Raw genomic sequence first — 14,336 nt, forward strand, 5'->3', positions numbered from 1 at the left:
ACAGGTACCTGACAACATGGTTTTCCAACACTAACTGGCACTTTTAACATACTGGCCCTTCATCCAAGAATGCTCCCCCCACCCCCACTAATGAAAATCCTTCAAGGGGGAATCAAAAGCTCCCTTTTCTGTAAATCCCTCCCAAATCGTCCAACAGGATTAATGGCTCTTTCTGGATTCTCCTATCATGATTCTGATTTTCTTCCTCCTTGGTTTGCAGGTTGATGATAAAAGACCTCTTAAGTAGATTATCAGCTCTCTGAAGACAGGCATCATTTGCTTATTTGTTGGCTTGTTTTTAATGAATTCATGCTTGTATAAAGGTTGAGCACAGTGACTGCTATGTAAAGGGGAGCTGACTGAGGCCCAGAACAAGGACCACTGTAAGAGACCAGAATATGCCACCCCAAATATCTCCTTAGTTTTAAGGTTTGTTTTGAGCTTGTGTTTTTTGAGAAACAGCAGATACAGAAGAAGCTCTGAAAGCAGGGTAGAAGTTACCATTTTATAGGGGAAATTTACATTTATAAAGGAAATCTCCAAAGGAAAGGGTATACCAGAAAGAGAAGGAAGACTTTAGATCACAAGAGACTTACCAAAAGAGAAGGCCCTGCCTTAAATCTATATTAATAAACCTTACCCTTGTGACTGTGCTCTTCCTGGTCACTTTCCCATAACTTGCCTCCCCACACTTCCTTTGTTTTAGCTAAAGATGGTATTTCAGCTCAAGTTCTCACCACTTCTTTGATTTATTCTTCCCTAAGTTTCCCCCATATATCTGAGATACACATGTTAATAAACTTGGGTTTGTTTTTCTTTTGTGCATCAGTCTTTCATAACAGAGGCCCCAGCCAAGAACCTAGAAGAGTAGAAGGAAAAGGTTTTCTTCCCTGCCCTACACTACCTAACGGCTGAACTAGATGGACCTGAGAACGTAACTGCACTTTTCCATAGAATGTTGGCTCCTGCTGCCTCCCCTCCAGTAGCTATTCTTGATAGGAGTAACAATAACAACAAACAGATATATTAAAAACCAAAAAACTTAGTACATAAGGAATGAAAGAAAACTTTGAGGGGATAATGTTATATTCCCTTTTTCTTCAAATGTTATTATGGAAATTGTCAAAAAGTTGAATCAAAAAGTTGAAATAGTAGAATGAATTTCATCTATATTCATTAGTTGTTAACATTTTTTGCCTTTTTTTTCTGAACAATTTGAAAATAAATTGTACATCCAGACACCACCACTGATTATTTCAGCATGCATCTCCTAAAAATAAGGATATACTCCTACATAACCATAATAATATTATCAATAATAAAAATAATTTCCTAACATTATCCAATTCAAATGCAAGTTTCCTCAACAACCCCCAAAAATGTCTTTTACAACTAGATTTTGTTTTGTTTTATTCAACTAAGATCTAATTAAGGTTTACACATTACATTTCATTATTTCTCGTTAGCTTCTTTCAATATAGAACAGTCCCTCAATTATTTTAATTATTTATGATATTTACTTTTTAAAAGTACAAGCCATATTTATGTCTTACAGAATGTTCCACTATCTGATTGTGTTTGTGTGTGTGTGTGTGTGTGTACGTGTGTGTGTATGCATGTGTGATGCAGTGTAATGTGTCCTTCTACCACCTGTGTTTCTTATTAAATACTGAGGTTGGGTGATTCAGGTTAAAACTTTTTGGTAAAATTGTTTCACAGGTGATGCTTTATATGTCATAGAGTATCTCATCAGAATGTACATATCAGGTGTCCCACTCTTAGTGACTAGGTTGAACTGCATGGTTAAAGTGCTGATCAGCAGACATCTCTCTTTGCAATGAGTAAAGAACTTGTGGAGTGACACCCTGTTCTACCTTGTTCATTTTTGCAGCTTTCAGGTCCTAGCACAGGCCATACCCAGCAGGTGGATGAGTTCTACATTGGCCCTACCAACTAGAGTTGAGCATAAGCATCCAGATCTCACGAAGGTACTTCCTTTAATGGATTGTTCTAGAATAATGGAGACCCTGCAGCCCTAGGATATGGCAGTAGGAATCTCCAGAGCAGGTGCTGAGGGGTATCAAAGTTTCTGTTGATGCCTCGGGCTGAGTTCCCAGGCCCAGACTAAGTGCTTGGGAGGAACTGCCTTCTTTCAGAGACTGCTGGAGGAGGCTGCCCAGAGCTTTGGAAAAGGCAGAAAACCAAAAAAAAAATTTTTTAACTGTCATTCCAAAGCTGAGAATACTTTTCTGTTTTGCAGTAAGTGAAGACATGGACTCTCCCTTAGTTCTTGGAAAACCACCTCCCTAGTTCATTAATGTTATGTAAATTTTAAGCAGGAAATGTTTGAGCTAAATTGCTTATTATAATGTAAGAGGGCATCTGTGCTTTTGCATAGACCTATCTCTTCAGAGTTTGTTCCCTTTTTTGTTTGTTTGTTTTGGAATATGTGTGTGTATTGCTTAACCATGGTTTAAAAATTTTCCTCACCTGAAAACTGTTCCGCATTCTGGTGGAGAGGGGTAGAAGGGGTACCCCAAGAAATAGTATGTATGTATTTATCATGTTATCATGAGGGCACCATCCATAGAAGCTCCTTCAAACTGAGTGGAAGAATATGAACAGACTGGCTGCAAACAATCTGGGACCAAACCCTGGGCATTCCCAGAAATACCTGGGGCACATTGGCAGGGTAGCTTAAAATCATCTTATCTGGGTGTGAAAGTAAAACATGACCTCAGTGTGATGTAGTTTGATACCATGCACAAAATGCTCTTACACCAATATGCGCACATAAAACTTCTCTGAAAAAGCAGTGTGAGCAGGGCGCCTGGGTGGCTCAGTTGGTTAAGTGTCTGACTTTGGCTCGGGTCCTGATCTTGGGAATTGAGCCCTGTGCAGGGCTCCCTGCTCAGCAGGGAGTCTGCTTCTCCCTCTGGCCCTCACCCTTCTCTTGTGCTCTTTCTCTCTCTTCCTCCCTCTCAAATAAATAAATAAAATCTTAAAAAAAAAAAAAAAGGAAAAAAGAAAAAGCAGTATGGGCATAAGAAGTAACGGACACAGAGGTAAGAGGCACATAAAGAGGCCCCCATCACCATCACTGGCAGCTCTGAGAGAGAACAAAAGGACACATGTTGGCATCAAATCCTTTCACATTTTATTTACTTATTTATTGATTTTAAGATTTTATTTATTTATTTGACAGAGAGATAGAGAGCACAAGCAGGCAAAGGGAGAGGGAGAAGCAGGCTCTCTGCTGAGCAGGAAGCCGGACGTGGGGCTCGATCCCAGGACCCCAGGATAATGACCTGAGCCAAAGGCAGCCGCTTAACCGATTGAGCCACCCAGGCGCCCCCCCCTTTCACATTTTAAACAGGCAAAGACTGTCTTCTTTGGCCAAGAGTGGAGGGTAGCTATCTATACAATGTCACTAAAAATGAATCAGTGCTAGGTAAATAGCAATTCTGTCATCTGCTGGCCTTGATATGTTATCAGTGGGTCAGAATGTGGCCACATTAGAGTGGATCTCTTCAGTGGGATGAACACATTATCCAAAAGTTTCTTGATTCCTGGAATTCCAGTCTTCTTATTCCTAGAGTTCCTAAATACCTTAAACTTCTTAGCAATAAAGTTTGGGGAACAGTCCACCAATCTCCACTTATCTCAAACCAACCATAAGCCCCCTTCCAAGTCCCCAAAGACAGGCAATGCACTTTGAGGATCCACCCTGTGCAGAGGCTTGGGTAGCCCTGGGACTGATTTTGCTCAGGCAGGTGTGGTAATAGCACAGGGCCCAAGACCTCAAGGTCTTGTCTCCCTTGTCATCTTTCTTTGTTAATTAAATGTTTTTGTCTTGAGAGATTATCTATTAAAATAATCATACTGTTTTTCTGTTTTAATTTGTTAATATGGTGACTTAATGTTGATTCCTTTATTAATGTTAACCAATTTTGCAATCCTGGAATAAACCCTACTCGGTTATACTTATTGTTTTTAGGTACTGTTGGATCAATTTGTTAAAATTTTATTTAGCATGTTTGCACCTATCATCATGGTGAATACTGGTCTGTAGTTTTCTTGTACTGTCTTTGCCCAGTTTTGATATTAGAATAATGTTGATCTCATAAAATGAGTTGGGAAATGTGCCCTCCTCTTCAATTTTCTCAAAGAATTTGTGTGGAATTTTCTCAAAGAATTTGTGTGGAGTTGTATTTCTGCCTCATATGTTTGGTAAAATTCACCAGTAAAGCCATCTGGGTCTGCATCTTTCTTTGTGGGAAGGTTTTAAACTACAAATTCAATTTCTCTAATAGATATAGCGCTATTAGATAATCCATTTCTTCTTTGGTAGTTTGTGTCTTTTAAGAAATTTTTCCTTTTCATCTGAGTTGCCAAACTTGTTGACATAAAGTTGTTCATTCTTCCTTATGTTCTTGCTAATATCTGCAGAATCGGTAGTGATTTCACCTCTTTCATGCCTGATTGGTAATTGGTATCTTATTTCCTTTATGGTCTGGCAGGAGGTTTATCAATATTATTGATCTCTAATAACCAGCTTTTGATTTCAATGATTTTCTCTATTGTTTTCCGTTTCATTTATTTCTGCCTTGATCTTCATTATTTCCTTTCTTTTGCTTCCTTTAGTTTAATTTGTCTCATTTTTCTAGTTTCTTAAGGTGGATACCGAGGTCATCGATTTGAGCCCTCTCTTTTATTCTACTATAGGCATTTAATGCTACAAATTTCCCCCTACTGCTCCTTTTGCAACATCCCACAAATTCTGTCATGTTTTCATTTTCATTCAGTTCAAAGAAGACTTTCTAATGTCCCTTTTAATTTCTCCTATTACCTATGGCTTATTTAGAAGTATGTTATTTAGTTTATAAGTATTTGAGAATGTTCCAGAGGTCTGTAATTGATTTCCCATTTAATTCCATTATAACCAGAGAAGATACTTAGTATGACTTTAATCTTATAAAACTTATTGAGACTTGTTTTATGGCCCAAAATATGGCCTACCTTGGTAAATTTTCCATGTGCACTTGAAAATGTTGTTTTGTTTTCTTACACCATATACAAAAATAAACTCAAAATGGATTAAAGACCTAAGTGTGAGATCTGAAACCATAAATTCCTAGAAGAAAACATAGGCAGTAATCTCTCTGATGCCTGCCAGAGAAACATTTTTCTAGATATGTCTCCTTTGGTAAGGGAAACAAAAGCAAAATTAAACTATTGTGTCTATACCAAAATAGAAAGCTTTCACACAGAGAAGGAAATCATCAACAAAACAAAAAGGCAACCTACTGAATGGGAGAAAATATTTGCAAATGATATATCTGATAAGAAGTTAATATCCAAAATATATAAATAACTTATACAACTGAACACAAAACAATCCAATTAAAAAATGAGCAGAAGACATGAACAGACATTTCTCCAAAGAAGACATAAAGATGGCCAATAGACACAAGAAAAGATGCTCAACATCACTAATCATCAGGGAAATATAAATCAAAACCACAATGAGATATCATCTCACACCTGTCAGAATGGCTAGAATCAAAAAGACAAGAAATAAGTGTTGGCCAGCATATGAAGAAGAAGGAACCGTCGGGCACTATTGGTGGGAATGCAAGCTGGTGTAGCCACTGTGGAAAACAGCATGGAGCTTCCTCAAAAAATTAAAAATAGAATTACCATATGATCCAGTAATTCCACTACTGGGTATTTACCCAAAGAAAACAAAAACACTAATTCAAAAAGATATATGCACTCTTATGTTTACTGAAGCCTTATTTATAATAGTCAAGATACGGAAGCAGCCCAAGGTCCATCTACAGATGAATCAATAAAGAAGTGGTGTATACATACAATGGAATATTACTCAGCTGTAAAAAAGAATGAAATCTTGCCATTTGCAACAACAGGGATGGATCTAGAGAGTATAATGCTGTGAAATAAGTCAATCAGAGAAAGACAAACAGCATATGATTTCACTCATATGTGGAATTTAAGAAACAAAACAAACAATGATAAAAATAAAAAACAAACTCTTAAATATAGAGAATAAACTAGTGGTTACCAGAGGGGAGATAGGTGGGGGGATGGGTCAAATAGGTGAAAGGAATTAAAAATACACTTGTGATGAGCACGGAGTAATGTATAGAAGTGTTGAGTCATTATATTTTACACCTAAAACTAACGTAACACTGTATGTTAATTATACTTGAATAAAAAAAAAAAGAAAGAGGGGCGCCTGGGTGGCTCAGTCGTTAAGCATCTGCCTTCAGCTCAGTTCATGATCCCAGCTTCCTGGGATCAAGCCCCGCATCGGGCTCCCTGCTTGGCAGGAGGCCTGCTTCTCCCTCTCCCACTCCCCCTGCTTGTGTTCCCTCTCTCGCTGTGTCTGTCAAATAAATAAATAAATAAAATCTTTATTAAAAAAATGAAGATCTGTTAGGCACAGAAACATTTATGATTTTTATATCTTCTTGATGAATTGACCACTTTGTCATTATAAAATGACTTTATCTCTATGAAATCAACTTTGTCTGATATTAATATAGCCACCCCAGCTTTCTCCTGACTAGAATATGCATGTATATATTTTCCCATTCTTTTACTTTTACCCTAAGTAACTTTCTTTTTTTTAAAGCCTTCAGGGTTTTTTTTTTAAGATTTTATTTATTTATTTGAGAAACAGCACAAGCAGGGAGAGGGGCAGAGGCAGAGGGAGAAGCAGACTCCCTGCTGAGCAGGGAGCCCAAGGCGGGGCTCGATCCCAGGACCCTGAGATCATGACCTGAGCTGAAGGTAGATGCTTAACCGACTGAGCCACCCAGGTGCTCCTCTAAGTAACTTTATATTTAAGTGTGTTTCATGTAGGCAGCATATCACTTGGTCTTGTTTTGATAACTAATCTGACATTATTTATTTTTTTTTTAAGAGAAAGAGAGAGCATGCATGTTGTGGGATGGGGGAGCAGAGGGAGAGGGAGAGAGAGAGAATCCTAAGCAGGCTCCAAGCACAGCAGGGAGGCCTGCTGTAAGAGGCTTTCTCAGCCTGTGATTGGCAATCTGCATTGGGACTGAGAGTCAGAAAATGCCTGGGGCCTCCGGCCTTCCTATTAGTATTTCTCAGCCAGCATAAAAAGCATGAGAGCCCAGCATAATGACAAAGATGAGATTAAGGATACCGCCTTCCCCTTAAACCTACTGTTTTTTTTTTAACATTTTATTTATTTATTTGACAGAGAACACAAGCAGGGGGAGGAGAGTTCTCCCTCTCTGAGCAGGGAGCCCGACACGGGGCTCAATCCCAGGACCCTGGGATCATGACCTGAGCCGAAGGCAGACGATTACCTGACTGAGCTACCCAGGCGCCCCTTAAACCTACTGTTCCTGATGGCCTCAAGCAGCTGTCCTTATGTTAAGGAAGAAAGAACTGCCACATAGAGCAACCAGTAAATAACTGAAATTTTAGAATGCTGAACTGTTTAAATGAGATTTTATGCACTATGTGGCCATGGTTACCCAGTCATTGGCAGGGGGCCCATAGCTGGAAAGCCTCCTAAGTGTCAGTAGGAACTTGTATTGTCAACAAGACCACACATCAGGCCTGCAAGCTGCTCTTGAACCACAGGATTCCCCATCTGGTTGCCCCAGAGTCTGAGATTTGACTTCGCTTCTTTCAGCACAATACCCTCCTTCAGGCCAGCCTTCTGTTTTACCTGGAGCCTCAAATCTGTCACAGTGACCAAGTTAGACCAGTAGCCTTCTCCACATTTCCCACACCAGATTCCCCTCTGCTACTCCTTACCAAGTCTCCCTGACACTACTCAAGGGCCAGCAGTCTGCGAGCTGGACCAGACTTATGCTAGGGCCTGCCACCCAGTCTCCATCCTGCCCACTGGCAAGTCCAATCTCCGGGTACCAGATCCTCTAGTCGGGCCTGAACTGTTGCCATCAGCACCCAGGTGTTGAAAGAGGAGACTCCGGATGAAATCCACCTGCCTGCCCAGGCAGGGTCCTCGATATATGGTCAGCTATTAGTGTTTCTCTCAATTAATTGAAGTGTCTCTGAATATGATTTCCACCCAAGGTTCTCAATTCACACAGAACTTCCCTCCTTTCCCCTCCATCCAACCACCCTTCAGACAGAAGACTTTTTTGATCGTGTGTCCCTTTTGCCTTCTCTCCTCAAAACCACAACATTTTCAGTTGAATGAAACCTAGAAAAAAATCATTGAGCCCTACTAAGGATATGTAAGATACAGCTGGACTCAGAGGTAAAAAAATAGGAAGAAGGAATCCTGATCTCTGCATCAAGGAATTTTTTTCCTACTTGATGGGAAGTGGAGTAGATCCAGGCTCAATGGATCCTGAAGCTTATGCAATTTTGTGGGCTTCTAAGAGAAAGAATACAAAACTCCCAAAACACACAAATTTTTTTTCTTAAAATAAGGAAGAAAATCACAACAAATTAAAAATTATATAAACTTTAGAAATATAAGGATCATGAAACCCAGAAAAGTTACATATTTTCTTAAACTGGATATATCTCTTTAATACTTTTTCCCTACATTTTTTGGTCCACACACTCTCTGGTTGCTCCTTCATATAACAATAAATTTGTGAAATAATTTTTTTATAGAAAAAACAGAAGGATAATTTAGTCTTTCCTCTACCATGTTTGAACAAAACTTGCTTTTCGTTGACAGTTGAAAGTCTCTTTCAACTTCTACAGCTCAGCTTCACAATTCATTATTTGTAATATCATGTATATGGTTGGATTTTTCCCAAATTTGGGGAACACTGTCAAGTTCATTTCGTATAGGAGCTATATATAATTTCAGGGACTTTCAAGTTTTCTTGTTCAGTGACTCATCTTATTCTTTGAATTGACTACACTCACTATCCAGTTTGCCACCAATATCTTCACAGTGGCTTATTATGAGCTATATATCCTTTTATGTTATGTCAATGTTTTATATCAGGACAGCAAAAACTTAGTAAGAATGTATATAGATGTGCTTAGGTGATGCATTTCAGGCTGGAAAGCAGTCTGAGCACAAGCAGGCCTAGAAAAGACAAGAGTTCCATGGATGAAGCAAAGGGTACATGGATAGTGGTGATGGGTAATAAAGACTAGGGTGTTAGACCAGGCTGGAAAGTGGAAAATAGTGTCAAACAAAGCAAATATCTGAGGACAGACTCTCATGTCTTTAAGAATAAGAATCAAAGCCTCTGATGAATCACTGAGAATAAGAAAGCCAACGTAGTCTAGTGTTAAGTCCATGAGATGAAACTTGGAATGAATCCTAACTCTGCCAAGTACCAGCCTATGAAACTTTGCTAGCAACAACATGACTTTACACAGAAACGACTGTAAATCAGGTGAATGTATGCCCCTAAATCCCACTAATGGTACCTCCAAGTCAACTTTCCCTTAGCCAACTCCTTAAAATACCCCAGCCATTCCCACACCACCAGACTCAAGAGGAAGTATGAGGGAGGGGAAGCTAAAGTAGTAAGGGGCACCAAGCCCTAACTGACTGCAGTTAAAAAGTTTTCTGCAAATCCTACAAAAACATATGACCACATGAACACATTGCTAGGGACTCTCCCAGGGCCATGCAAGGGGCTTATGCAAGGGAGGAGCCCAGAAACTTAAGTTTCTCTAGTTTCATAGTACATTCATCTCTTGGGGGAGAGCATAAAACAAAAACCACATACACACTATATTAATTATCTTGAGTAACAAATTATACCAAAACTTAGTGCTTTCAAACCACATACATTTATTATCTCAGTTTCTGAGGGTCAGGAATCCAGGCATAGCTCAGTTGGGTCCTCCGCTTCATGGTCTCTCACAAGGCTGCAGTCAAGGTGTTGGCCTAGGTTCTGCAGTTTCATCTGAAGACTCAACTGGGGTAAGAGTGGCTGCTAAGTCATTCATGCCGTTGTTGGCAGGATTCACTTCCTTGAGGACTCTTAGACGAGTGGCCTCATTTCCTAGTTGGTAGATGGCCAGAGACCACCCTCAGTTCCTTGCCACACAGCCCTTTGCAACATGGCAGCTTGCTTCATTAAAACTAGAAAAGAGAGAGTTTACTAACATGACAGGAGTCACAATCATTTCGTGACATGGAAGTGACATCTCATTATCTTTGCTGTCCTCTATTGGTTACAAGCAAGTCACGAAGTTTAGACTCTTGGAGACTCCATGAAGCAAGCTGGTCTCTAGAAAAATTTTCAGTCTCTCTCCACTGGCAGGGACACCAGGCAGGACACAAGCTGCCTGGTTGGCCTACAGGGTGTGGCAGGAAGTAGGAGTGACTCTTAAACGCTCTAGACAAGGGAAGTGGTGGGGATGGAATGCCAGACTCCAGTCCAAATGGCTCACGCTGAGATTCAGATCTCAAAAGGAGTCAGTAAATGCAAGACTGGGACAGATATCAAAGCCAAGAACAGAGGCACATGGGAGCTGGATGAGAAGAAATTCAGATAGTCCTTTAGGTAAGTGGCCAGCACCTATGGCAGAGTGCTTACCTGTCCTCAGGTTATCTCTGCATAGGCAGTGGGTCCAGTAAGAGGCTGGGATAGAGACAGAAAGGACAGAGTGAAGAGTTAGCACCCATGTGGAGCAAACACTTCCCTGCTTGTTCTTCCTCCCCTCTCTGGAGACCTTCAGAGCGCCCCTCTAACTTTCAACAAATATTACCATGTTCATCTATTCATTCAGCCAACAACTCTCTACTGAGCTCCTACCATGGAAAGGTATAGAGGTGAACACAACAGATACCTGCCCTTCAAGAACTTTTCATCCCAAGAAAACTGAGTGGAAAAAACAAAAGATTAAATTCAAATTAAATCAGCCAATCTGGTTAGTACAAAACCTTCGGAAAAACACTTTGGAAATCTGAAACCACTACCTATTCACTCACATACTTCTTCGTTAAATATTCTCTGCATTTATGCATTCATTCAACAACTACTTCTTGAGCTCCCATCATGGGTAAGGTACAGAGGTGAAAAGGACAGTCACTCCTCTGCCCTATTAGAACTATTACTTCAGTTGGTGGGAGACAATATGCAAGCAAAGAAACCAGTGCTTTGAAGACTAAGGGAGTAACAAGACAGCAGGCACTAGGAGCTCCAGATGGACAGGACAGAACTGGCCTCTACCCTGAGTGACCACCTAGTCCAACAGGTGTCAGATGCCAGGGCAGCAAACTGACCATGCCCAGTGAACTACAACCCTTTGCCCAGAATGCACCCCAATTCCACACAACTAGCTCACAGACAGGCAGGGGTCTCATGGCATCATGGGATCAGAATTATGGAATTTCAGCATCAGGAAAGCCCTTAGGCCTTTATTTTATCACCAGCACTGGGAAGGAGTATATGGACAATTCAGGGAAGGCCCCCCCCTGCAGGGGGAAAGCATTAAAAGGACACTCCTAGTGGGCAGTAAATCCAGTGTAGGCTAATGTGAAGGTTTTGTCTTTTACTGGTATTGGGGGAGAGCTCAGAATTGACTCATTTGGTCTATTTCTTTGCAAGAATTGGAACTGAGTCCCTGCCTTACCTTTTTTCCCCTTAGATTCAGTGAAACTTTATTTCTTGAAAAGTTTCTTGAGATATAACTCAAACACCATACAATTCACCTATTTAAAGTGTACAAAGTCAATGGTTTTTAGCATATCCACAGAGTTGTGCAACAATTATCACAATGAATTTTAGATCATTTTCATCATCCCCAAAAGAAATCCCACACTCCTTAGTAGACATGACCCATTTCCCTCCAGCAGCACCTCCAAGCCCTAGGCAATCACTATCCTGCTTTACCTTTCACAGCTTTTCTGAAATTAAAAGGCCAGATGCTCTGTGGGTCTCAGTTGTCTCACCTAATAACACTTCTCAGTGGCCACAAACCTTCCACAAACAGGCAAGTCTGTGAGTAGAACAACAGGCTTTGAACAGTGAGTCACCAGGGCGGGGTGTGGATCAGACTTTGGGATGACAAAGCCTGAGTGAAGCAGCTGATGGAGGCAAAAGTCCCTGGACAGCAGGGTCAAAGGACTGGCAGAAATGCCATAGCACCAGTGGCACTTTGGTGGATCATGATAGCCTCCCCAAATCATCTTCTGGAAGGCCCAGGGAGACAGTCCCACAGTGGAATAAAGCTCTGGGGCTTTGGAGTCAGAAACCCCAAGTATAAATGCTGGCTCCCCACTTGCTAGTTGTGTGAATTTGGGCTGACATAAATTCTCAAGCCTCACTTTCCTCATTGGTCAACTGGAGGAAGAAACCAGGACTGGGAGAGGTGGATTGCAGTGTTCAGGCTCACAGAACATCCCCCTCTGCAGCTGAGTGCTTGACACACAGACAGACCCCCAACCCTTTCCCCAGTACCAAGGTCCCACCTCCCCATATCTGCCAATACCAAGAGCATTTTTAAAAGAATGATCACTTGATTATGAAAGCATTGTCCTTTGTCCTTTGTCCTTTGGCTGTCCCAACATTTGCAGCTGTGCTGCTGGGCCCCAGCTGGCTCAGGCCTGGGAGAGTCCTGGGCAGCTTGGAGCGCAGAACTTCCTAATGAGCATCCATCTGTCTTCCCCCTCACAGCTGTGCCTGGCTATTCACTACCCTACTATGGAGGAGCCAGGGTCTGGACTCAGGCTCTCCTTCCCTTGACCACAGGACCCCATACAGGGAACCCACACCCCACCCTCAGGTTGCATGGGCAGCTAAGCACCTCCCCATGCCCAATCCTTTCCCACATCACTGGCAGTTTCTCCCAAGGAACAGGATTTTACGCATGCAAACACACACAGACACACCCGGCTACCTTTTGTTGTTGTTGGCTCTTCATGTGTCACCAGAGCAAACACAAACAGAACCTATTAAACTGAACCTGAACGAGAAGCTGTAAAATGTCTCATCTGGGGATCTCCAGACTTACACTGAATATACCCTGGGAGAAAGGAAGGACTCCCCTGCTTCCTGAGTCTGCCCAAATTCTTTGTCCTAAGACAAGTCTATAAGCTCCCATCCCCAGCTGCCTACCAGTGTCTCAGGGTGGGAACCTGGAGATGCTTGCAGCCGGCCTCAACCTAAAGCTCAGGGAAGGAGCCAGGCTTTCATCGTATCAGCCAGGACCAAGAAACCCAAGCCCAGCAAACCTGAGCAAAAACGGGGGTGTCTTGGCTCACAAGGCTGGTGAGGCAGGGGTGGTGCTGGATCCAGGGCTCCACGCCCCCATGTGTCACCTTTGCTCTCTCTCCTCCCCCCTTTCTGCTTCCACACATGTTCCTTTATTCTTTGGCCAATGGGAAACTTTGTGCAGATAGTCAGGGACCTGGCAGGGTAACTCTGTCAGCCCCATTTAGCAACCCTGAGAAAGAGCGGCTTGCCTCTCCTAGCACTGGAGGACTCCAACAGGCCCTGCTTGGTCACGTGCCCAGCCCTCCAGTCCTGGGGCTCGGGCTGTCTCGAGGAGGAGAAGCACAGGGGAAAGCACTCTGGGCAGGCAAAAATAGTAGCCACAACAGTCCCCTACCTGGCAGCTGTTTTCAAACATGAGAAACCTCTCCTCTCGGAGTAAAAATAGAGCCTAAATGCTCTAAAGTAGAGGAAGCGTCTGGAAGGCCCAGAAAGCTGCCAAGAACAGCCGTTCTGTAAATAAAGTGCTGTGTGCTAGAGTAGGACAAGGAAACTCCTGAAAAGCCGTCGGTAACAGGCTGTCCTTGAGTACCCTGGCATCTCCTGACCATGCTCATGTAGAGGCAACAAGGTTACTTTAACTTGGGCATCCTTGCCCAGTATGGGAAGAAAGGGCAGACTTTGGTGCTCTTTCCACCCCTGATGTGACTCTCCTCCTTTGGTGGGCCCCCTAAAGGTTGCCCAGTGCTGCAATCTACCCCTTCATTGGAGAAAACTCCACCACCTTCTACAGGATGAGGTCCACCTCTGGCCCATTCCAGGTCCATTAGGAGAGTGGCTGTGGGTCGTCAGGTTCTGGTCCAGACTCCCACCACAAGGGTATGGGACAGCTTCCTCCCCAACTATGATTACCTCAGAAGTAAACACATTTTGGGGGTGCCTGGGTGGCACAGTCAGTTAAGCCTCTGACCCTGGGTTTTGGTTCAGGTCTTGATCTCAGCCTGTGGTAGGCTCTGTGCTCAGCACGGAGTCGGCTTGAAATTCTCTCTCCCTCTCCCTCTGCCCCTCCTGCTCATGCTCTCTCTCTCAAATAAATAAATCTTAAAAGAAGAAGAAAAAGAAGAAGAAGAAGTAGTAGTAGTAGTAAACACATTCTTCGAAGAC

Source organism: Zalophus californianus, chromosome 8, assembly GCF_009762305.2.
Source record: "Zalophus californianus isolate mZalCal1 chromosome 8, mZalCal1.pri.v2, whole genome shotgun sequence".
In the NCBI taxonomy this organism is placed as follows: domain Eukaryota; kingdom Metazoa; phylum Chordata; class Mammalia; order Carnivora; family Otariidae; genus Zalophus; species Zalophus californianus.